We start from the raw sequence: 24,730 nt of genomic DNA, 5'->3' as shown, positions 1-24,730 counted from the left end.
AAATTTCATCTGTGTGTAAAAGTGTAATCTGAGGCTTCAAGTGTCACCTGAGTGTAGAAGTTCCATCTGAGTGTAGAAGTGTCATCTGTGTGTAGAAGTTCCATCTGAGTGTAGAAGTGTCATCTGAGTGTAGAAGTGTCATCTGAGTGTAGAAGTGTCATCTGTGTGTAGAAGTGTCATCTGTGTGTAGAAGTGCCATGTAAGGGTAGAAATTTCATCTGTGTGTAAAAGTGTAATCTGAGGCTTCAAGTGTCACCTGAGTGTAGAAGTTCCATCTGAGTGTAGAAGTGTCATCTGTGTGTAGAAGTTCCATCTGAGTGTAGAAGTTCCATCTGAGGGTAGAAATGTCATCTGTGTTTAGAAGCGTCATCTGAGGGTAGAAGTGTCAACTGAGTGTAGAAGTTCCATCTCAGTGTAGAAGTGTCATCTGAGTGTAGAAGTTCCATTTGATCTGAGTGTAGAAGTTCCATCTGAGTGTAGAAGTGTCATCTGAGTGTAGAAGTTCCATCTGAGTGTAGAAGTGTAATCTGTATGTAGAAGTGTCATCTGATCTGAGTGTAGAAGTTCCATCTGAGTGTAGGAGTGTCATCTGTGTGTAGAAGCTTCATCTGTGTGTAAAAACATCATCTGATGTAAGAAGTGTCATCTGTGTGTAGAAGTGTCATCTGAGTGTAGAAGTTCCATCTGAGTGTAGAAGTGTAATCTGTGTGTAGAAGTGTCATCTGAGTGTAGAAGTGTAATCTGTGTGTAGAAGAGTCATCTGAGGGTAAAAGTGTCATCTGAGGGTAAAAGTGTCATCTGTGTGTAGAAGTGTCATCTGAGGGTAGAAGTGTCATCTGAGTGTAGAAGTTCCATCTGATGCTAGAAGTGTCATCTGTGTGTAGAAGTGTCATCTGTGTGTAGAAGTTCCATCTGAGTGTAGAAGTGTCATCTGTGTTTAGATGCGTCATCTGAGGGTAGAAGTGTCATCTGTGTGTAGAAGTGTCATCTGTGTGTAGAAGTGTTACCTGAGTGTAGAAGTGTCATCTAAACTGAGTGCAGAAGTGTCATCTGATCTGAGTGTAGAAGTTCCATCTGAGTGTAGAAGTTCCATCTGTGTGTAGAAGTGTCATCTGAGTGTAGAAGTTCCATCTGAGTGTAGAAGTGTCATCTGAGGGTAGTAGCGTCATTGTGTGTTTAAGTGTCATCTGAGTGTAGCAGTACCATCTGAGTGTAGAAGTGTCATCTGAGAGTAGAAGTTCCATCTGAGTGTAGAAGTGTCATCTGAGTGTAGCAGTGCCATCTGAGTGTAGAAGTGTCATCTGAGTGTAGAAGTGTCATCTGAGTGTAGAAGTTCCATCTGAGAGTAGAAGTTCCATCTGAGTGTAGAAGTGCCATCTGTGTTTAGAAGCGTCATCTGAGGGTAGAAGTGCCATCTGAGGGTAGAAGTGTCGTGTGTGTAGAAGTGTTATCTGAGTGTAGAAGTGTCATCTGATCTGAGTGTAGAAGCGTCATCTGATCTGAGTGTAGAAGTGTCATCTGAGTGTAGAAGTTCCATCTGAGTGTAGAAGTGTCATCTGAGTGTAGAAGTGTCATCTGAGTGTAGAAGTGTCATCTGTGTGTAGAAGTGTCATCTGTTTGTAGTGTGAAGTGCCATCTGAGGGTAGAAGTGTCATCTGAGTGTAGAAGTGTCATCTGTGTGTAGAAATGCCATCTGTGTGTAGTGTGAAGTGCCATCTGAGGGTAGAAGTGTCATCTGAGTGTGGAAGTGTCATCTGAGTATAGAAGTTCCATCTGAGTGTAGAAGTGTCATCTGAGTGTAGAAGTGTCATCTGAGTGTAGAAGTTCCATCTGAGTGTAGAAGTGTCATCTGAGTATAGAAGTTCCATCTGAGTGTAGAAGTGCCATCTGAGTGTAGAAGTGTCATCTGAGTGTAGAAGTTCCATCTGAGTGTAGAAGTGTCATCTGAGTGTAGAAGTGTCATCTGAGTGTAGAAGTTCCATCTGAGTGTAGAAGTGTCATCTGTGTGTAGAAGTGCCATCTAAGGGTAGAAATTTCATCTGTGTGTAAAAGTGTAATCTGAGGCTTCAAGTGTCACCTGAGTGTAGAAGTTCCATCTGAGTGTAGAAGTGTCATCTGTGTGTAGAAGTTCCATCTGAGTGTAGAAGTTCCATCTGAGGGTAGAAATGTCATCTGTGTTTAGAAGCGTCATCTGAGGGTAGAAGTGTCAACTGAGTGTAGAAGTTCCATCTCAGTGTAGAAGTGTCATCTGAGTGTAGAAGTTCCATCTGATCTGAGTGTAGAAGTTCCATCTGAGTGTAGAAGTGTCATCTGAGTGTAGAAGTTCCATCTGAGTGTAGAAGTGTAATCTGTATGTAGAAGTGTCATCTGATCTGAGTGTAGAAGTTCCATCTGAGTGTAGGAGTGTCATCTGTGTGTAGAAGCTTCATCTGTGTGTAAAAACATCATCTGATGTAAGAAGTGTCATCTGTGTGTAGAAGTGTCATCTGAGTGTAGAAGTTCCATCTGAGTGTAGAAGTGTAATCTGTGTGTAGAAGAGTCATCTGAGGGTAAAAGTGTCATCTGAGGGTAAACGTGTCATCTGTGTGTAGAAGTGTCATCTGAGGGTAGAAGTGTCATCTGAGTGTAGAAGTTCCATCTGAGGCTAGAAGTGTCATCTGTGTGTAGAAGTGTCATCTGTGTGTAGAAGTTCCATCTGAGTGTAGAAGTGTCATCTGTGTTTAGATGCGTCATCTGAGGGTAGAAGTGTCATCTGTGTGTAGAAGTGTCATCTGTGTGTAGAAGTGTTACCTGAGTGTAGAAGTGTCATCTAAACTGAGTGCAGAAGTGTCATCTGATCTGAGTGTAGAATTTCCATCTGAGTGTAGAAGTTCCATCTGTGTGTAGAAGTGTCATCTGAGTGTAGAAGTTCCATCTGAGTGTAGAAGTGTCATCTGAGTGTAGAAGTGTCATCTGAGGGTAGTAGCGTCATTGTGTGTTTAAGTGTCATCTGAGTGTAGCAGTACCATCTGAGTGTAGAAGTGTCATCTGAGAGTAGAAGTTCCATCTGAGTGTAGAAGTGTCATCTGAGTGTAGCAGTGCCATCTGAGTGTAGAAGTGTCATCTGAGTGTAGAAGTGTCATCTGAGTGTAGAAGTTCCATCTGAGAGTAGAAGTTCCATCTGAGTGTAGAAGTGCCATCTGTGTTTAGAAGCGTCATCTGAGGGTAGAAGTGCCATCTGAGGGTAGAAGTGTCGTGTGTGTAGAAGTGTTATCTGAGTGTAGAAGTGTCATCTGATCTGAGTGTAGAAGCGTCATCTGATCTGAGTGTAGAAGTGTCATCTGAGTGTAGAAGTTCCATCTGAGTGTAGAAGTGTCATCTGTGTGTAGTAGTGTCATCTGAGTGTAGAAGTGTCATCTGTGTGTAGAAGTGTCATCTGTTTGTAGTGTGAAGTGCCATCTGAGGGTAGAAGTTCCATCTGAGTGTAGAAGTGTCATCTGTGTGTAGAAATGCCATCTGTGTGTAGTGTGAAGTGCCATCTGAGGTTAGAAGTGTCATCTGAGTGTGGAAGTGTCATCTGAGTATAGAAGTTCCATCTGAGTGTAGAAGTGTCATCTGAGTGTAGAAGTTCCATCTGAGTGTAGAAGTGTCATCTGAGTGTAGAAGTGTCATCTGAGTGTAGAAGTGTCATCTAAGTGTAGAAGCGTCATCTGTGTGTAGATGTGTCATCTGAGGGTAGAAGTGTCATCTGAGTGTAGAAGTTCCATCTGAGTGTAGAAGTTCCATCTGAGTGTAGAAGTGTCATCTGAGTGTAGAAGTTCCATCTGAGTGTAGAAGTGTCATCTGAGTGTAGAAGTGTCACCTGAGTGTAGAAGTGTCATCTGATCTGAGTGTAGAAGTGTCATCTGAGTGTAGAAGTTCCATCTGAGTGTAGAAGTGTCATCTGATCTGAGTGTAGAAGTGTCATCTGAGTGTAGAAGTTCCATCTGAGTGTAGAAGTGTCATCTGAGTGTAGAAGTGTCATCTGATCTGAGTGTAGAAGTGTCATCTGAGTGTAGAAGCGTCATCTGTGTGTAGAAGTGTCATCTGATCTGAGTGTAGAAGTGTCATCTGAGTGTAGAAGTTCCATCTGAGTGTAGAAGTATCATCTGATCTGAGTGTAGAAGCGTCATCTGTGTGTAGAAGTGTCATCTGAGGGTAGAAGTTCCATCTGAGTGTAGAAGTGTCATCTGAGTGTAGAAGTGTCATCTGAGTGTAGAAGTTCCATCTCAGTGTAGAAGTTCCATCTCAGTGTAGAAGTGTCATCTGAGTGTAGAAGTGTCATCTAAGTGTAGAAGCGTCATCTGTGTGTAGAAGTGTCATCTGAGGGTAGAAGTGTCATCTGAGTGTAGAAGTTCCATCTGAGTGTAGAAGTTCCATCTGAGTGTAGAAGTGTCATCTGAGTGTAGAAGTTCCATCTGAATGTAGAAGTGTCATCTGAGTGTAGAAGCTCCATCTGAATGTAGAAGTGTCATCTGAGTGTAGAAGTTCCATCTGAGTGTAGAAGTGTCATCTGAGTGTAGAAGTGTCACCTGAGTGTAGAAGTGTCATCTGATCTGAGTGTAGAAGTGTCATCTGAGTGTAGAAGTTCCATCTGAGTGTAGAAGTGTCATCTGATCTGAGTGTAGAAGTGTCATCTGAGTGTAGAAGTTCCATCTGAGTGTAGAAGTGTCATCTGAGTGTAGAAGTGTCATCTGAGTGTAGAAGCGTCATCTGTGTGTAGAAGTGTCATCTGATCTGAGTGTAGAAGTGTCATCTGAGTGTAGAAGTTCCATCTGAGTGTAGAAGTGTCATCTGATCTGAGTGTAGAAGCGTCATCTGTGTGTAGAAGTGTCATCTGAGGGTAGAAGTTCCATCTGAGTGTAGAAGTGTCATCTGAGTGTAGAAGTTCCATCTCAGTGTAGAAGTGTCATCTGAGTGTAGAAGTCTCATCTGGGTGTAGAAGTTCCATCTGAGTGTAGAAGCGTCATCTGACTGTAGAAGTTCCATCTGAGTGTAGAAGTTCCATCTGAGTGTAGAAGTTCCATCTGAGTGTAGAAGCGTCATCTGAGTGTAGAAGTGTCATCTGAGTGTAGAAGTTCCATCTGAGTGTAGAAGTGTCATCTGAGTGTAGAAGTGTCATCTGAGTGTAGAAGTTCCATCTGAGGGTAGAAGTGTCATCTGAGTGTAGAAGCGTCATCTTGAGTGTAGAAGTTCCATCTGAGTGTAGAAGTTCCATCTGAATCTAGAAGTTCCATCTGAGTGTAGAAGCGTCATCTGAGTGTAGAAGCGTCATCTGAGTGTAGAAGTGTCATCTGAGTGTAGAAGTTCCATCTGAGTGTAGAAGTTCCATCTGAGTGTAGAAGCGTCATCTGAGTGTAGAAGTGTCATCTGAGTGTAGAAGTTCCATCTGAGTGTAGAAGTGTCATCTGAGTGTAGAAGCGTCATCTTGAGTGTAGAAGTTCCATCTGAGTGTAGAAGTTCCATCTGAGTGTAGAAGTGTCATCTGAGTGTAGAAGCGTCATCTTGAGTGTAGAAGTTCCATCTGAGTGTAGAAGTTCCATCTGAATCTAGAAGTTCCATCTGAGTGTAGAAGTGTCATCTGTGTGTAGAAGTGTTGAAGTGTGATTTTGCAAATGTATCCCTAAACAAGTTGTTTAAATGCTGTTTATGGAGTATGTACAATATTCCTTCCTTAATTCACTGAAAAGTATACATTATATTGTGTATTATTGGTCTGAAAAACTGCATACAGTTTGTGACTTAGCAAGTCTTAGCATGAGATTAAGCTGAACACTGGCTGTTCACCCCATGCGGGGAACAGCCAAATTTGCAGGGTGTTCAGCGGGTGTTTGCCCCGCCGAACACCCTGCAATACACATGCATTCTGCACACTGCATTCTGTGCCTTGATTGGGCAAAGCTTTGCCCAATCTGGGTGCAATAAAAGCTGGTTGTTAAGGAGCGGTTATGGCGTCCTTAACAACCAATGAGGTTGCCGAAAAAGAACAGCTCTGCATTTATTGCCCCCCCTCCCTGCTCCCAGCTCAGTTTGTGGTAACATATTTATTACCCATGAAGATCAATTTCTAATTTGCAGCAATTCATCGAATTAATAGCCAACATTCTTTCATAAGTATAATTGATGTGTACCAGGTTTATGGTTTCAGAGAGATTTGGGGAACCTTGAGAGTTCCACTTTTTGAGGATGGTGTTGCGAGCAGCTAGTAGTATATGTGTCACTGTGGGTCTCATGGAGTTTGGGTATGTATCTATTCCTATGTTAAGAATGGTGAGTCCCGAGTTGGACTTGGGAGGTTTGAGGATTCCTGTGACCGAGGACAATAAGCGGAATATCTGCCTCCAGAAGCTAGTGAGGCTCGGGCATTCCCAAAGAATGTGTAATAGACTACCTGTTTGTCCACAATCACCAGCAGTTGGAGGATCTGTTTGGGTAGAATTTGGCTAACCAATAGGGTGCGAAGTACCATCTACAGTATGTGTGATCTTTAGTGTCATTTCCCAGTGGTTGCTACATTTGGAGAATTTATGTGATGATTGGAAGGCAGCTTGCCATTATTTCGGAGAATAGGATTCGTTCAAATCTTTTTTCCCATTTTTGTAAGGAGGGGATTTTTTGGAGAAAGGTTTTATCATGCAGTGTGTTGTAGATAAGAGAGATGCCCTGTTCCTGGGATGTGTATGATGAGAGGAGTTTCCAAATATGAGGGGGGACTTTTATTGTGGGCAGGGGATGTTTTGACAGGAGGTGTAAGATATGGAGACAGACAAACTGTGTGTGGTTCGGAAAGTGGAACTCTTCACTCAGACATTCCCATGTTTTAGGTTTGGTATTAGAGAAGAAGTGTTGTATTTTAGTTAGACCATACTCACATAATTTAATTTAATGCATGGTTTGGAAGGTCAGGTTGTATTGCCTGAGTGGACTGTTGCGACTGCTTCATTAGGATTTGCCATGCCTGTATTGGGGGGGAGAGTGAGGAGATGTCTCACAACCGCCATGTGTCATAGATTAACATAGAGGTGAGGTCGTGTGTATTAGACTGGGCTGTTTCTATGTTGACCCAAATTGGTTCCTCCTTTTTCCTAAACCAGTATTTGATTTGGTCTAATACTGCTGCCCTTTGGTAATCTTGAATGTCTATCATCCCCATTCCCCCCCATAATAATATTATTATTGATATCACTAGAAAAAAAAAGCCTTTGAAAATTAATTTACAAACTCCATCAGTATCACCCATAAAGCAGCTTCATTATTCTCCCATTATAGAAGAAGAGAATGTGCGCTGCATTTCGAGATTTCATAATTTGCCGCGTCACGAATGTTAATTCTCCATTACAAACGCTAGTTTACAAGACCGACCTCTTCCAGCACGTCCTTGCTTCCAAGCATGCTGGCTCAGCCCTTCCTTCTCTGAGTTGGCCACTCAGCTTTTGGCTAATTGCCAGCTCTCATCTCTCTCCACAGTTAACCAGCTGTTGTGGATCTGCTCGTCAGTCCCGCCTACTTAAAGATCTCCAGCTCACTTCATTCCTGCCTTCGCCTTGGTCACATCACAAGAAACCATCTCCTGCGTTCCTGTTTAAAGACTGGCTTTGCTGACATCCCTTCTGGAGAAATTTTCGGCAGCCCTACAGTGGCCTCGACCCGTGGGGTTACGCCCTCTGCAGCGTTTCCTGGGTTTTGCCAACTATTATCAGAAGTTTATTAGTAACTTCTCATCTCTGGTCAAGCTCCTGACTGATTTGGGCTACCCAAGGTGATTGTCTCGGACAGGGGTAGTCAGTTTGTGTCCCAGTTCTGGCGAGCCTTTTGTGAACAGCTGGGAATTCAGCTTGCTTTCTCCTCTGCATATCGCCCGCAGTCAAATGGGGACGCAGAACGAGCCAATCAGTCCTTGGAGCAATTCCTACGTTGCTATATTTCTGACCATCACAACAACTGGTCAGACCTATTACTGTGGCAGAGTTTGCTCACAACAGTGCCTTGAATTCTGCTTCCCAATTGTCTCCGTTTATGGCGAATTATGATTTCCAACCTCCCATGTTGCGTGACTCGTTTGTTCCGCAGAGTATTCCTGCGCTAGAGGAGCATCTCCATGGTCTTTGTTCCACTTGGGCACAAGTCCAGGAGGCTTTGCATCATGCTAACGATAGGTACAGACTCCATGCTGACTGCAGACACCTGTCTGCGCCTTCCTACCAGGTTGGGGACAGGGTCTGGCTGTCATCTTGCAACCTCCGACTTCGTGTTCCCTCACTGAAGTTCGCACCTCAGTTTATTGGGCCTTTTCGTATCCTTCACAGGATTAACCCAGTGGCTTATGCGTTGGACCTTCCTCCTAGTATGTGCATCTGAAATGTGTTTCATGTCTCCTTATTGAAACCTTTGGTCTGCAACCGCTCTACCACCTCGGTGCCACGTCCTCACCCTATACAGGTTGAGAACCATGAGGAGTATGAGGTACAATCCATTGTTGACTCCCGTAGGTTCAGTGGGCGCATACAGTACCTGGTGCATTGGAAGGGGTACAATCCGGAGGAACTCTCCTGGGTCTCATCCTCGGACGTACATGCCTCCTACGTGATTTCCATAGACGTTTTCCCCTCAAGCCCGGTGGTCCTCCAAGGGGGAGGGGCCGTTGAGGAGGGGGGGACTATCAGGGCTGGCTCAGCCCTTCCTTCTCTGAGCTGGCTGCTCGGCTGTCGGGTAATTGCCAGCTCTCATCTCTCTCCACAGTTAACCACCTGTTGTGGATCTGCTCGTCAGTCCCGCCTACTTAAAGATCTCCAGATCACTTCATTCCTGCCTTCGCCTTGGTCACATCACAAGAAACTATCTCCTGCGTTCTTGTTTGAAGACTGGCTTTGCTGACATCCCTTCTGGTTCCTTATCCTGCTTGCTGTTCCTCTACTTGGATCCCTGATTTCTGGCCTGGCTGATTACCGGATCTGGTTACTGAACTCTGGCTTGGCTGATTACCCGATCTGGTTACTGAACTCTGGCTTGGCTGACTACCCGATCCGGTTACTGAACTCTGGATAAGCTTTGACTACGCTTACTCTATTTACCTTTATATTTTTATTAATAAACAAGTGTGATTTTACTGTACTTCTGTCTCAGTCTGGTTCATGGTTTCTGACACCAATGGAGCGTACAAATGGTTGGATTTTCGGCCAACAGCCTGTCATCACACAATTCCCGTCGGAAAATCGGATCGTGTGTACGAGGTTTACGTTAGTGCGCAGGTCATATATTGCTAGTGAATTCTATCGAACGTCTTCTCTGCGTCTATAGATAACAGCAGGGAAGGCGTCTGAGTTTTTTCTGCCAAGTGTATGATGTTTAGTATTCTCCTAGTTGCATCGGAAGGTTGTCTCCCTTTCACAAACCCCATCTGGTCTTTTTGTATCAGGGAAGGTATAATAGTGGATAGGCATTGTGCTAGTAATTTGGCGTAAATTTTGATATCTGAATTCGGGAGTGATATGGGTCTAAAGTTTGATAGAGTGGTTGGGTCTTTTCCTGGTTTGGGTATAGTTACTACGTCTGCCTTTAGCATTTCCTGGAGAAAAGAGGAAGTGTGAGTCGCTGCAGAGTATACGTTGGTCAAGTGTGGGATTAGTGTTGGGCTGAATTTTTGTAATATTCATTTGACAGGCCATCAGGACCTGCTGACTTGCCATTGGGGAGAGATGCTATGATTTTCCCTAATTCACCGGGAGTAATCAGAGAGTTTAAATGTGCGAGGTGTGCTCCCGAGTTTTGGTAGTTTTATTTTTTCCAGAAATGCGATGATTTCTTACTTGGAAGGTTGGGGAGTATGGGGGTCATTTCTAAGATTGTATAGCTCCCCGTAATAATCAGCAAACTGATCAGGGAATATCCTGAGGATTAATTGTTTTGTGTAATGTAGTGGGGTGGAGCAAATATTGGATTTTCGCTTTAGATTGTGCCGTCTTTACTTTATTCGCTAAGTATTTACCTGTGCGGTTGGCGTTAGCATAAGAGTTGAGGTTTAGGCGTCTGAGCTGTTTGTCGTATTGTTGCATTAGCAGGATTTTCAGTTCCTCTCTAAGTTTTTGGAGGGAGGCCGACAACGTGAGCAAAGCTGTGATCTTATTATTGGTTTCTAATTTGTGGATTTTGGTGATTAGGTTATTTAAGCGAAGATCATAGCATCTCTTGGTTCTGGCACCCTGTTGAATGAGTATACCCCTCATGTATGCTTTGTGTGCATTCCAGAGGGTGTGTGGGTCATTGACTGTACCTTAATTAAGGTCAAAGAAGTCTTTAAGACTTTTGGTTATTACTTTTGAGCTGTCATGCTTGTGTAGTAACCTAACGTTGCATCGCCAGATGGGGTTTGAAGGTGTGACACCCTGTTCAATAATAGTAATAGATACAGCCGCGTAATCTGAAATTGTTATTTCATGTATACGTGAAGAGGATACCTTTTGTAGTAACCATTTGTCGGTTAAAAACATGTCAGTACGGGAGTATATACGATGTCTGGGGAGAAGTAAGTGAAGTCTTTTTCATTTGCATGTTGACACCTCCATACATCGTACAGCTCCTCAGTATGCAATAGGCTACACAATGAGAGTTTTACGGATGTGGACTTTAGATGAGGAGTCCAGTTGAGGGTCTGATGTGAGGCTGAAGTCTCGGCAGATTAGCAGATGTCCGTATTTGTTTGAGTGTATCTGGTTGAGCAATTTATGTAAGAATCTCAGTTGATGCAAGTTGGGAGCGTAAATTGTCACCAAAGTGTAAGGACGTGAGTTTATGTCACTCGTGATGATAATGTATCTTCCCTCACTGTCCAGTATAGTGTCTTTGAGTTGGAAATCCAAAGTGTTTCTGATGGCTATGAGCACCCCTCTTTTTTTCTTGTCAGATGCACAGGAGAGAAAAACATGTAGGTATTGCTTGTGGGATGTCAGCATGGATCTTCAAGGCTTCTTTCCACATTGAGTAACGTTTATCCAGGTGGTTTAGTTCCTTAGCATTCAGGGACAGGCATTTAATAGTCATGGGGGGTAGGTAATAGTGTCTCGTGTAAAAGAGATGCCAATACTTACTGCAAAGTGGACGTATAATGGGAAATGTCCTGGCATCTTTTTTATTTGTGGATGTAGGAGGATGTCTTGGTATTCGAGGTAGATAGAATCTGGTAGATTGTGGATTTGAGGTGGTTCAGCAAAGGTAAGCATAAAGATGTCTCTGGTGGTAGTTGTTGTACCAGAAAAACAAAAAGGAAAACTGAACAGAACAAACTGTAATAGGAAAGAAAAAAGGGTTGATAGGATAAAAAGAGGATCCTCAGGGGGATTCGTGAACATTATGCACTGTTCATTGGGAATGAGGGGAAGTGGAGGTATATCCATATATGACCTTATCCGGGGGTGGATAGCATTGGATCTGCATTTGGTTGTTGTTTTGGTTGCTTTCTTTCGGGTATTTTTTCTTCTGAATTATTTTGCGGGACACAACCTGCCATTCAGTTTGGATGTTTGAGGTTCTGTCGACTTGCATGGGATCTGGAGGCATTTCCAATATGATGCCCCATTGCTGAAGGGCTGTCCGCACCTCTTCAAGGGTGGATATGATAGTGGTGGTTCCGTTATAAGTAATGGAAAGGGTTGCCGGATATTTCCACTTGTGCAGGATATGATGATTGCATAAGGCTTTAGTAATGGTAGCCAAATTGCAGCAACGCTGAAGAGTGTCTGGAGTATTGGGCTGGGCAGGTCGATTTTGCAAAAAGCACCTAAAATATTTTCTTTTGCGTGGTAGAAGTGCATTCTAAGCAAGACATCTCTAGGTACATAGTCTGCTAGGAAAGACGGTTTTGTGTACTCTGTCCACTGTGAGTTCTAGTGCAGATATTGCGGGTGCTATGGTGGAGAACATGTCTTGGACGTATTGTGGGAGCTGTGCTGCAGGCACTGTTTCAGGGATACCTCTGAGTTTTAGGTTATTCCTTCTGGATCTATCCTCGAGATCCGCTATTTTATCTTTGATCCAGGAGATTTCAACGCTGTGTGCACTGTGTGCATCCACCATATTGTTGAAGGAACTTGTGTATTCTCCCATAGATTGCTGTACCTGATTTACTCTCTCTCTCCTAGTACTTGGACTTCTTCTTGGCACTTTTTTACTGTGTGGAGCATATCATTATGGAGTGATGATCTTAAGGACATCAACATATCCTTTAGGACAGTATGAGATACAGGCTGACCTGTTGTCAGGAAGCCGGCAATGGGGTCTGGTGTTGCCAGAGTGTTAGGCCTCTGTGATAAGCTAGGCCCGCTCACCTCCATGTCCTGGTGCTGGAGACCTCTGTGCGGGGATGTCGTGCGCTGCCTGGACTTGGCAGGGCTTCTGGTGGTAGGAGTGGAGGCCGTAGATGAGGATCCTCTGATCCGTTCCCGCACCGTTCCTGAGGGAGAGGCCGTGGCCTTCCCATTCTGCTTGTCTGTTCGGGCTCCACCGCCATTTTGTTGTAGCTGCGCTGGGTATGAAAAGAATACTGACAGCTTGCGGAGTTGTGGTAGAGGCTCTTTTCTCCTCTATGTCATCCCGGTCAGTTGTCTGGGCTCCGCTGGGCAGGATGTGGGCGCCTAGGTCGCTTCTAGGCTCCGATGTTGACAAATTCCCCCCGGCGGTCTGACGAAGCTCGCTGCCTAAGCGGCCATTCTAGAGCTCGGACGCCACGCCCCCTTGGTCTGGTATGGATTTCGAGGGGGACCCCATGCCGTTTTTTTTGTTTTTTTTATTTTGGCGTGGAATTCCTTTTTAAAATCCATACCAGACCCTTTGTTATTTTCTTTATTTTTTTTTAAACCGCCAGTCAAATTACTTAAATATGATTTGACTTGTTTTTTTCCTTTAGAAATGTCATTTTTGCTGCAGCAGGTTCTATACATGTTACAGATGTGCCACTTTACAGGCAGACTAAGAGGACCCCCCATGCACTATATTTAAAGAAATTTTTCATTTTTATTGTTGCTCTTTAAGCATCATTAAAATCACTGCTCCTGAAAAAACGATAGTTTTCTTTATAAAAAAATTAATTGATACATGTCCCCCAGGGCAGTACCCAAACCCTAAGCCCCCTTTCACACTGGAGCGTTTTGCAGACCCTATAGGGTTAAAAATAGCGCCTGAAAACCACCACAAAACAGCTGCTCAGTTCACTCCAGTGTGAAAGCCCGAGGGCTTTCGCACTGGAGTGGTGCGCTGGCAGGGCGTCAGAAAAAATCCTGCCAGCAGCTTCTTTGGAGCAGTGAAGGAGCGGTGAACTCACTGCTGCTCCCCATTGAAATCAATGGGGCAGCGCTGCGATTCTGCCAGCAAAACGCCGCTCTGGTACTAAAAATAGCGTCGCTTTACTGCTGATTCCCGGGCGTCGGCAGTGTGAAAGGGGTCTTATACCCTTTTTTATGGCCAATTACTTGCATATAACCCTTCAAAATGGGCAATTTTGATTGTTTCTGCTCAGGTCCCATAGACTTTGAGTTTGCCGTTCAAGTCAGAACCTTTCCCCTGTTCGGGAGTTCTGCTGCGAACCGCACAGGGGGTGTTCAGCCCATCACTACACAACAGTTTGTTTAAATACCGTTTATGGAGTCTGTGTAATATTCCTTTGTTTTTTAGGAAAAAAATAGACTTTATTGTGGATAGTGAGCCTACAAGAGCTGCACGTGGCACCTGATTTTGTGAAATGTGGCCAAAACAGAATGTTTAAATCCTGTTTATAGAGTCTGTTCAATATTAATTTGTTTTTACAGTGAAAAATACACTTTATAGATTTTGGGCCTGTAAACCTGCATTTGGTGTGTGATTTAGCAAATATCTGAGCTATTTTTTTAAATTCTGTTCAGGAAGTATATATAATATTTCTTTGTTTGTTTCTTAGTTTATATATATATACTTTATTGTGGATATTTGTTGAGTCTTTACAATTTTCTTTTTTTGTGAAAACCTCCCACTTCATTGTGGGTATTTGTCCTGAAATGCATTGTGTGACTTACAGCCTTTTTGTAAAGCTCTTGTTGTTGAAGTCCTGGATGTCCACTACTGGATAGTAAAAGAAACGTTGCTGACTCTCAAGATACCTTTTTAACATTTTTCCCTGATCACCTAGGGAATGATGTGGTGGGTGCTCCCAATGACTCCTGGGATATTATCCTCAGAAATCCCAGGAGTCTTCAGGCAGGGGGTGTGGATTTTGGATTTTTTTTTTCATATTTTAGTCTTTTGACTAAAATGCCATTTTAGTTTTAGTCGTATTTTAGTCATCTGAATTTCATTTAGTTTTAGATGTATTGTAGTAGACTAAAATTGAATGGGTTTAGGTAAATTGTAATGCATTATTGAAGCATTTCTCTGGAATTTCCGAACTCATTATATACTCCTGGAGTAAAAATCTAATAAGATGTTATGATTTCTGGTATGAAGGGTTGAACATACACTACAGACACAGATTTAGCTGTTGTGATAGAACGTCTTTATAAATAAAGTTTTATAAACAAATCAAAATATTGCTTTTTGACAAATATAAGTGCAACTTTAAAATATAGCTGTAACCTCCATTGGCTGTAATGCCATTGCACATATTACAGATATATCTGGGGGAGAGGGAGATAGTACAGGTCTAGTCTGTCCATCTTCATCCACTCAGAATGTCCTCTCTTCACACAAACCTTCATTATATCTGGGGGGGGGGGGGGTAGTACAGGTCTAGTCTGTCCATCTTCATCCACTCAGAATGTCCTCTCTTCACACAAACCTTCATTATATCTGGGGGGGGTAGTACAGGTCTAGTCTGTCCATCTTCATCCACTCAGAATGTCCTCTCTTCACACAAACCTTCATTATATCTGGGGGGGGTAGTACAGGTCTAGTCTGTCCATCTTCATCCACTCAGAATGTCCTCTCTTCACACAAACCTTCATTATATCTGGGGGGGGGGGTAGTACAGGTCTAGTCTGTCCATCTTCATCCACTCAGAATGTCCTCTCCTCACACAAACCTTCATTATATCTGGGGGGGGGGTAGTACAGGTCTAGTCTGTCCATCTTCATCCACTCAGAATGTCCTCTCTTCACACAAACCTTCATTATATCTGGGGGGGGGGTAGTACAGGTCTAGTCTGTCCATCTTCATCCACTCAGAATGTCCTCTCCTCACACAAACCTTCATTATATCTGGGGGGGGGGGGGTAGTACAGATCTAGTCTGTCCATCTTCATCCACTCAGAATGTCCTCTCCTCACACAAACCTTCATTATATCTGGGGGGGGGGGGGGGGGTGGTAGTACAGGTCTAGTCTGTCCATCTTCATCCACTCAGAATGTCCTCTCCTCACACAAACCTTCATTATATCTGGGGGGGAGGGGTAGTACAGGTCTAGTCTGTCCATCTTCATCCACTCAGAATGTCCTCTCTTCACACAAACCTTCATTATATCTGGGGGGGGGGGGGGTAGTACAGGTCTAGTCTGTCCATCTTCATCCACTCAGAATGTCCTCTCTTCACACAAACCTTCATTATATCTGGGGGGGGTAGTACAGGTCTAGTCTGTCCATCTTCATCCACTCAGAATGTCCTCTCCTCACACAAACCTTCATTATATCTGGGGGGGAGGGGTAGTACAGGTCTAGTCTGTCCATCTTCATCCACTCAGAATGTCCTCTCCTCACACAAACCTTCATTATATCTGGGGGGGTGGAGTAGTACATCCATAAATATAATTTTAGGCTGCAATAGCTGGAACTGGCACACAGAAATCCTGAGACATGAACCTCAATGATGAGCTCCTGGAACATTAGGTGACCCCAATGGCTTATGGTTGAGGGAAGGGCAGAATTGGGAGCTCAGAAGACAAAGGTCGTCTTGAAGAATTTTAAGGGAGGTCGGCTGATAGTGAAATCTATTATGTTCAGCTTTGTATCTTCTCTCCCAGCGGTGTTGGCTCATCAGTATCTGAAAAATCCTTTCATTGGATCTTCTCATCCCAGGACCAGAGAGCCGGTGACGTGAAGACGGCGTCACTTGGAGTTCGATGAATCACAGTGCAGATGCTGGTTACTAGAGTAACACTCCCCCATTCAGCTGCTACTTGTATCTTCCCAATGAGCCCTGGCTCAGCCACATTAATGGAGCCAAATAGAAGGGCTTGTTTAGTGTTGTCAGATGACAAATTTCGGGACACCTTTCTCGTGTTCTCTGAGTTGTCCTCTTGTTTGGTGAGGAAAGAAATTTTAGCTTTCGCAGAATGTTTTTGCAGCATTTTTGCTTTCTGAGATTCAGAGACAGTCTTATGTGTTATATAACTGAAGATATCATGGGATCTACTAATCTATAAATGTGGAGAAACGAGGATTGCTGAGAAGGTCTCATCTAGAATAGCCGCCAGCATGTGCATTGGTGGGAACATGGATTTCCATATCACAGCTCAGAAGGCTCAACAATATCAAAAAGTAGGGAAGAAGATCAGGACATTTCCGTGAAATGTATTGAAGACATCGGGGATTTAAATGTCATATAATGTACCCATCCTCAGATGAGGTGTCTGCATTCCTTTTCTCTTTTCACAATATAATCCCTTTATTTTCACCTGGTGATCCTGCCAGGAACACAATTGCTGTTCTAGGGTGACAACTGTATTGTATCAAGGAGGAGCAGTGTTGTCGGCCTAGGAAAATAATATATTAAGGCTATATAACACCCCCACCCCCTCCATAACATAGCTGTGAACAATGCTGAGAGTTGTCCGCAGAGGAAGTCATCAGCTGACAAGGTGACTGGCTGGATGAACCGCTACAACATTCTGCCAATGAGATGTTCACAGAACTAAAGAGAGCCAATCAGAGAGAAGTATTGTTGAAGTTTACATTCCCTTCCGGTTGGTTGTTCAGGATGGAATTTAATTGGCTCCTGGGGTTACCTGTTCTATTTATTAGAACCCGTCTATTACTATTAGTTTACAAGGAAACCATTTCCTTCCAGGCGCACAATCCATCTACAGAACTAGGAGGAACAGGATTAGGGTTAGGTTATGATTAGTGTTAGGTTTAGTGTTAGGATTAGGTTAGGATTAGGTTACAATTAGGTTTAGGGTTGCGATTGGGGTTAGGGTTTGATTAGGATTAGGGTTAGGATTAGGTTAGGATTAAGGTTAAATTAGGGGAGTAGGGTTCAGTTTAGGGTTAGGGTTCAGGTTAGGGTTCTGTTTAGAATCAGGATTAGGTTTAGAGTTAGGTTTAGGGTTAGGGGATAGAGTTAGATTAGGGTTAGGATTGTGATTCAGGGTTAGGGGTTAGGGTTAGGTAAAGGTTCAGTTTAGGATTTAGTTTGGGGTTGGGGGTAGGATTCAGGTTAGGATTTTGTTTAGGGTTTGGATTTGGGTTTCGGTTTGGTCAGGGTTAGGGTTCAGTTTAGGGTTAGGGTTAAGTTAGGGTTCAGTTTAGGGTTAGGGTTAGAATTCAGGTTAGGGTTCAGTTTCAGATTAAGGATAGGGTTAGGATTCAAGTTAGGATTGGGTTTAGGGTAAGGATTCGGGTTAGGGTTCAGTTTCAAATTAGGGTTTGGTTTAGGGTTAGGGTTAGCATTCAGGTTAGGGTTCAGTTTTGGATTAGGGTTAGGGTTCAGTTTAGGGTTAGGATTAGGGTTAGGGTTCAGTTTAGGGTGAGGATTAGGGTTAGGGTTCAGTTTAGGGCTGGGATTCGGGTTAGGGTTCAGTTTAGGGTTAGGGTTCAGTTTAGGGCTAGGATTTGGGTTAGGATTCAGTTGCGGGTTAGGGTTCAGCTTAGGGTGAGGATTAGGGTTCAGCTTAGGGCTAGGATTCAGGTTAGGGTTTAGTTTAGGGCTAGGATTTAGGTTAGGATTCAGTTGCGGGTTAGGGTTCAGTTTAGGGTGAGGATTAGGGTTAGGGTTCAGTTTAGGGCTAGGATTTAGGTTAGGGTTCAGTTTAGGGTGAGGATTAGGGTTAGGGTTCAGTTTAGGGCTAGGATTTAGGTTAGGGTTCAGTTTAGGGTGAGGATTAGGGTTAGGGTTCAGTTTAGGGCTAGGATTTAGGTTAGGGTTCAGTTTAGGGTGAGGATTAGGGTTAGGGTTCAGTTTAGGGTTAGGGTTAGGGTTCAGTTTAGGGTTAGGGTTTGGGTTAGGGTTCAGTTTAGGGTTAGGGTCATAGTGATGGGGATTTCAGGGGATAAACTCAGCAGTAAAAGCGTCCCTCAGAACGCCACAAGGAAAGTTCCAGCATCAAGCTGTAATCGCTCTATGAGGAGGTCAGTGATTGGATGGTGGAAGTGCAGGGGGGAGAGTTTATCTAGATTTTCTTCTATAAAATGTGATCTGTCAGAGATGATGAAATTTAAAGAACATGAATAGAAAACTGGTTACATGAATGGGCCAGAGGTTGGTGAGAAATGACTCCTTCTCTGAAGGGGGGCCCCGGGGTTCCGTTTTACAGAGGTACAGAGGTTGGAATTCAGTTTTTGCAGATGCTACCAAATTATGCCAGGAAATAATTCATCACATGGTGGAGCATCATTACAGGAAGACCCTAATAAAATAGGGAGTTGGGCAGTTACATGCATATTGGGAGGGGCTCCACTGGCAGAATCAGTGACCCCCCTCTCCCACTCTATAAATATACATAATTATGAAAGAGCTCAGCTATGGGAGATAGAGTACCTCGGCTCTGGGGGATGGGGGAGCTCTGCTATGGGGGATGGAGGAGCTCAATTATGTGGGATGAAGGAGCTCAGCTACGGGGGATTGAGGAGCTCAGCTATGGGGGATTAAGGAGTTCAACTATGGGGGGTGGAGGAGCTCAGCTATAGGGGTCTGAAGAGCTCAGTTATGGGGGATGGAAGAGCTAAGCTATGGGGGGTGGAGGAGTTTAGCTATGGGGGCTGAGGGAGCTCAGCTATGGGGGGTGGAAGAGCTCAGCTATGGGGGATGGAAGAGCTCAGCTATGGGGGATGGAAGAGCTCAGCTATGGGGGATGGAAGAGCTCAATTAAGGGGGATGAAGGAGCTCAGCTATAGGGATCTGAGCAGCTCAGCTATGGGGGGTGAAGGAGCTCAGCTGGGGGGGGGGGGGTGGAGGAGTTCAGCTATAGGAGATCGAGGAGCTCAGTTATGAGGGATGAAGGAGCTCAATTATGGGGGATGGAGGAGCTCAGCTATGGGGGATGGAGGAGCTCAATTATGGGGGATGGAGGAACTCAACTATGGGGAATAGAGAACCTTAAATATAGGGAATAAAGGAGCTCAGCTATTGGGGATGGAGAAGCTCAGCTATAGGCGTCTGAGGAGCTCAGCGATGGTGGGGTGAAGGAGCTCAGCTATGGGAGGTGAAAAAGCTCAGCTTTGGGAGGTGGAGGAGTTCAGCTATGGGGGATTTAGGACCTCAGCTATGGGGGATGGAGGAACTTGGCTATGGGGAGGAAGAACTCAACTATGGGGGGGGGTAGAGAACCTTAAATATAGGAAATGGTGGAACTCAACTATTGGGGATCTGGAAACTCAGCTATAGGGGTCTGAGCTCAGCTATGGGGGGTGGAAGAGCTCAGCTTTGGGGGGTGGAGGAGTTCAGCTATGGGGGGTGGGGGAGTTCAGCTTTGGGAGATCAAGGAGCTCAATTATGGGGGATTAGGGAGCTCAACTATGGTGGATGTAGGAGCTCCCCTATGGGGAACGGAGGAGCTCAATTATGGGAGGTGGAGGAGCTCAATTATGGGGGATGGAGGAACTCAACTATGGGGCATAAAGAACCTCAAATATAGGGAATGGAGGAGCTCAGCTTTGGGGTGTTGGAGGAGCTCAGCTTTGGGGGATGGAGGAGCTCAGCTATGGGGGATGGAGGAACTCAACTATGGGTGATAGAGAACCTTAAAAATAGGGAATAGGGGAGCTCAGATATTGGGGATGGAGAAGCTCAGCTATAGGGGTTTGAGGAGATCAGATATGGGGGTGGAGGAACTCAGCTATGGGGGGTGGAAGAGCTCAGCTTTGGGGGGTGGAGGAGTTCAGCTATGGGCGGGGGTGGAGGAGTTCAGCTATGGGAGATCGAGGAGCTCAGTTATGGGGAATGAAGAAGCTAAACTATGGTGGCTGAAGGAGCCCAGCTATGGGGAATGGAGGAGCTCAATTATGGGGGATAAAAGCTTAGCTATGGGGGATAGAGAACCTCAACTATGGGGAACGGAGGAGCTCAGCTATTGGGGATGGAGAAGCTCAGCTATAGGGGGTGAAGGACCTTAGCTATGGGGGGTCTGAGGAGCTCAGCTATGGGGGGAGGAGGTGCTCAGGTATGGGGGATGGGAGAAATCAGGTATGGGGGGTTTGGAGGAGCTCGGCTATGGGAGCTGGAAAAGCTCAGCTATGGAGGATGGAGGAGCTCAGCTATGGGGGATTGAGGACCTCAGCTATGGGGGATTGAGGACCTCAGCTATGGGGGATGGAGGAACTCAACTATGGGGGGGATAGAGAACCTTAAATATAGGAAATGGTGGAGCTCAACTATTGAGGATGGAGAAACTCAGCTATAAGGGTTTGAGGAGATCAGTTATGGGAGGTGGAAGAGCTCAGCTATATTGGGGGTTGAGTTCAGCTATGGGGGGTGGAGAAGTTCAGCTATGGGAGATCGAGGAGCTCAGTTATCAGGGATGAAGAAGCTAAACTATGGTGGCTGAAGGAGCTCAGCTATGGGGAATGGAGGTGTTCATTTATGGGGGATGGGGGATGGAGGAGCTCAATTATGGGGGATAAAAGAGCTTAGCTATGGGGATAGAGAACCTCAACTATGGGCAACGGAGGAGCTCAGCTATTGGGGATGGAGGTGCTCAATTATGGGGGATAAAGGAGCTCAGCTATGGAGGGTGGAGGAGCTCAATTATGGGGGATAGAGGTTAGGTGATTGAGATGTATCATGTAAGGGAAGGGTTATGTGATTCGGATGTATCATGTAAGGGAAGGGTTGGGTGATTGAGATGTATCATGTAAGGGAAGGGTTAGGTGATTGGGATACATCATGTAAGAGAAGAGTTAGGTGATTGGGATGTATCATGTAAGAGAAGGGTTATGTGATTGGGATGTATCATGTAAGGGAAGGGTTATGTGATTGGGATACATCATGTAAGGGAAGGGTTATGTGATTGGGATGTATCATGTAAGGAAAGGGTTATGTGATTGGGATACATCATGTAAGGGAAGGGTTGGGTGATTGGGATGCATCATGTAAGGGAAGGGTTATGTGATTGGGATGTATCATGTAAGGGAAGGGTTATGTGATTTCGATGTATCATGAAAGGGAAGGGTTATGTGATTGGGATGTATCATGTAAGAGAAGGGTTAGGTGATTGGGATGTATCATGTAAGGGAAGGGTTGGGTGATTGGGATGTATCGTGTAAGGGAAGGGTTAGGTGATTGGGATGTATCATGTAAGGGAAGGGTTGGGTGATTGGGATGTATCGTGTAAGGGAAGGGTTGGGTGATTGGGATGTATCCTGTAAGGGAAGTGTTATGTGATTGGGATACATCATGTAAGGGAAGGGTTAGGTCATTGGGATGTATCGTGTAAGGGAAGGGTTGGGTGATTGGGATGTATCATGTAAGGGAAGGGTTGGGTGATTGGGGTGTATCATGTAAGGGAAGGGTTAGGTGATTGGGATGTATCATGTACGGGAATGGTTAGGTGATTGGGATGTATCATGTAAGGGAAGGGTTGGGTGATTGGGATGTATCATGTAAGGGAAGGGTTGGGTGATTGGGATGTATCATGTACGGGAAGGGTTAGGTGATTGGAATGTATCATGTAAGGGAAGGGTTATGTGATTGGGATGTATCATATAAGGGGCGGATCTGTGTTATGTGTCATAGAAGGGCGGAGTCAGATTGGTGGAGTTTAGGTTTGAAGAGATCTGCTTCTGGATGAATTCTGTCCTTGTTCTCTGATTGGCTGTGACAATAATATTTGTAGTCACAGACATTTGTCCAGAACTAATTGGCCCTTCCTCTGGATGAACCCTCCGGGGTTTAGATATGTGGAGTTTCTGGTTTATAGATATTGATTGTCTGCCATGATTCTGGTGGATAGAAACCTATGTCACACCCACTTATTTGGTCACACACCTTTGTTTGGTCACACCCCTTTGTTTGGTCATACCCCTTTGTTTGGTCACACCCCTTTGTTTGGTCATACCCCTTTGTTTGGTCACACCCCTTTGTTTGGTCACACCCCTTTGTTTGGTCACACCCCTTTGTTTGGTGGTTGTATTTGTGTGCTGTGAGTTCTGTCCTGACAAGTGAAGCGAAGACACAGAAGTCGTTTCTCAGTATGTTCTCCATGTGTCTTCAGAGGGTACAGATGGAAGGGATGGTCGCTGATGTCTGGTAAACCTCCACACAGAAGTCGTTTCTCAGTATGTTCTCCATGTGTCTCCACAGGGTACAAACGGAAGGGATGGTCGCTGACGTCTGGTAAACTTCCACACAGAAGTCGTTTCTCAGTATGTTCTCCATGTGTCTTCAGAGGGTACAGACGGAAGGGATGGTCGCTGATGTCTGGTAAACCTCCACACAGAAGTCGTTTCTCAGTATGTTCTCCATGTGTCTCCACAGGGTACAAATGGAAGGGATGGTCGCTGATGTCTGGTAAACCTCCACACAGAAGTCGTTTCTCAGTATGTTCTCCATGTGTATCCACAGGGTACAGACGGAAGGGATGATCGCTGACGTCTGGTAAACCTCCACACAGAAGTCGTTTCTCAGAATGTTCTCCATGTGTCTCCACAGGGTACAGACGGAAGGGATGGTCACTGATGTCTGGTAAACCTCCACACAGAAGTCGTTTCTCAGTATGTTCTCCATGTGTCTTCAGAGGGTACAGACGGAAGGGATGGTCGCTGATGTCTGGTAAACCTCCACACAGCGGTGAGTCATCCTCCATCATTGTCTTCTGTTGATCAGGAATCCATGGAGAGGAAAAGAACAAGGGGTGGGACTTTAAATGAATCACGTGGTTGCAAAAGGGTAATTGGTGAACATGTTGGGAATTTATTGATTGCCATAGAATACAAGCAGAATATAAAATGTAGAAACACGATAGAATAATACATGGATAGTACAGCTCATATTAGTTACAACATGAATATCATAAAAAATGGCAAGCAACCAATCTTCCAAAATGCACCAGAATTAATTGAGTAAAAGCATAATATATGGTAATGCCTGCAAAGCCTCGGGCCTCTCGGATCAATGAATAAAAATTGGCAGATGGCTGATAAAACAATATAAGTATTGATAGGTGACAGTATGAATGGCAGCTCAAAGCGTTTCGTGGCTAGAAGGCCACTTGTCAGGAGCCAGCACTTGATATATCTAGAGGTAAAAATAATATGGATTTGAGTATAATAATAATTGCACATAGGAACGGGGGGGTGAAGGTATAGCCCCCGTATCGATTGCAGATAAACTTACTCGAGTTCACATGATGGTCGTGTCACGCGGTGTGACGCCGGTGGGCGTTCCTGCGGTGGCGTCATCTTGGGATGTCTTCTGGGCTGCCATTCATACTGTCACCTATCAATACTTATATTGTTTTATCAGCCATCTGCCAATTTTTATTCATTGATCCGAGAGGCCCGAGGCTTTGCAGGCATTACCATATATTATGCTTTTACTCAATTCATTCTGGTGCATTTTGGAAGATTGGTTGCTTGCCATTTTTTATGATATTCATGTTGTAACTAATATGAGCTGTACTATCCATGTATTATTCTATCGTGTTTCTACATTTTATATTCTGCTTGTATTCTATGGCAATCATTAAATTCCCAACATGTTCACCAATTACCCTTTTGCAACCACGTGATTCATTTAAAGTCCCACCCCTTGTCCTTTTCCTCTCCTTGATTATTACAGGGATGGAAATCTGTGACCTTACCAGGCCACAATTTCAATTAAAGTCCAGAGGGATGGAAGAACTGACCTTACCAGGCCATACCTTCATCTAAAGTCCCTTAAAACTAGTCCTATAACTATATTGATCAGGAATCCATCTCAAACATCATCAGCTTCTTCAATGGCTCAACCTTCTTCCAGCAAATCCTTTCCATGAGTTCTGAGCGTTGCCTTCCATACATCTGGGTAAAGGATTCACCTAAAAAGTCAATTGAGTTCACCCATTAGAAAAATGCAAATTAATAAATAGAAAACCTCCATACAGAGAACTCTGCACACAGTGTAGATCCCGAGGAAGGCAGAATAAACCCTGATAAAGCATGATCCAATGTACTACAATCGAGGGAGAATTTCCTTCCTGATCCCCCAGGAGGCATGTGGATATTCCCTGGATCACCTACCCCTGGGGTTATTACCTCTATGTAAATGTTAGTATCCAGTAATATTTAGTACATTCAGGAATACATCCATTTCTTTTTTAAAACAATCTACTGAGCTGGCCAGAACCACCTCTGGAGGGGGTCTATTCCACATTTTCACAGCTCTTTCCATATGTGAAGGTTAAATCTCTTTCTCCAGATGTAATAAGCATCCCCTTGTGTTCTGTGATGACCTGAAAGTAAAACATTGGGGGGAAAACAAAATAGACAAGACAGGAGAGTGAAGTCCCACACATGCATGGGAGTGATGTCACGTCTCCTCAGCCACTGAAAATAACCGAAGATTTATAC

At 44.4% G+C, this 24,730-nt stretch overlaps 1 protein-coding gene across 7 annotated transcripts in view; it reads left to right on the top strand.

Moving 5' to 3' along the window:
• LRRC4B (leucine rich repeat containing 4B) overlaps positions 1-24,730 on the top strand; it is a 447,846-nt gene that overhangs the window by 231,826 nt on the left and 191,290 nt on the right. For 2 of the 7 annotated variants that reach the window (XM_073601406.1, XM_073601400.1), the window contains exons 2-3: positions 22,485-22,604; positions 22,746-22,970. The exons of 1 other annotated variant lie outside the window; for it this stretch is intronic. The gene's annotated coding sequence lies outside the window, so the exon portion shown is untranslated. Of the gene's footprint in view, positions 1-22,484; positions 22,721-22,745; positions 22,971-24,730 lie in introns of those variants that run through there. 4 more of the 7 variants (XM_073601402.1, XM_073601401.1, XM_073601403.1 and 1 more) reach the window with 4 other exon arrangements.

The sequence above is a fragment of the Aquarana catesbeiana genome, linkage group LG10 (genome assembly GCF_042186555.1).
Source record: "Aquarana catesbeiana isolate 2022-GZ linkage group LG10, ASM4218655v1, whole genome shotgun sequence".
Lineage (NCBI taxonomy): Eukaryota > Metazoa > Chordata > Amphibia > Anura > Ranidae > Aquarana > Aquarana catesbeiana.
Note: the sequence above shows the minus strand (reverse complement) of the source record. Positions and strands in the feature narration are given on the sequence as shown.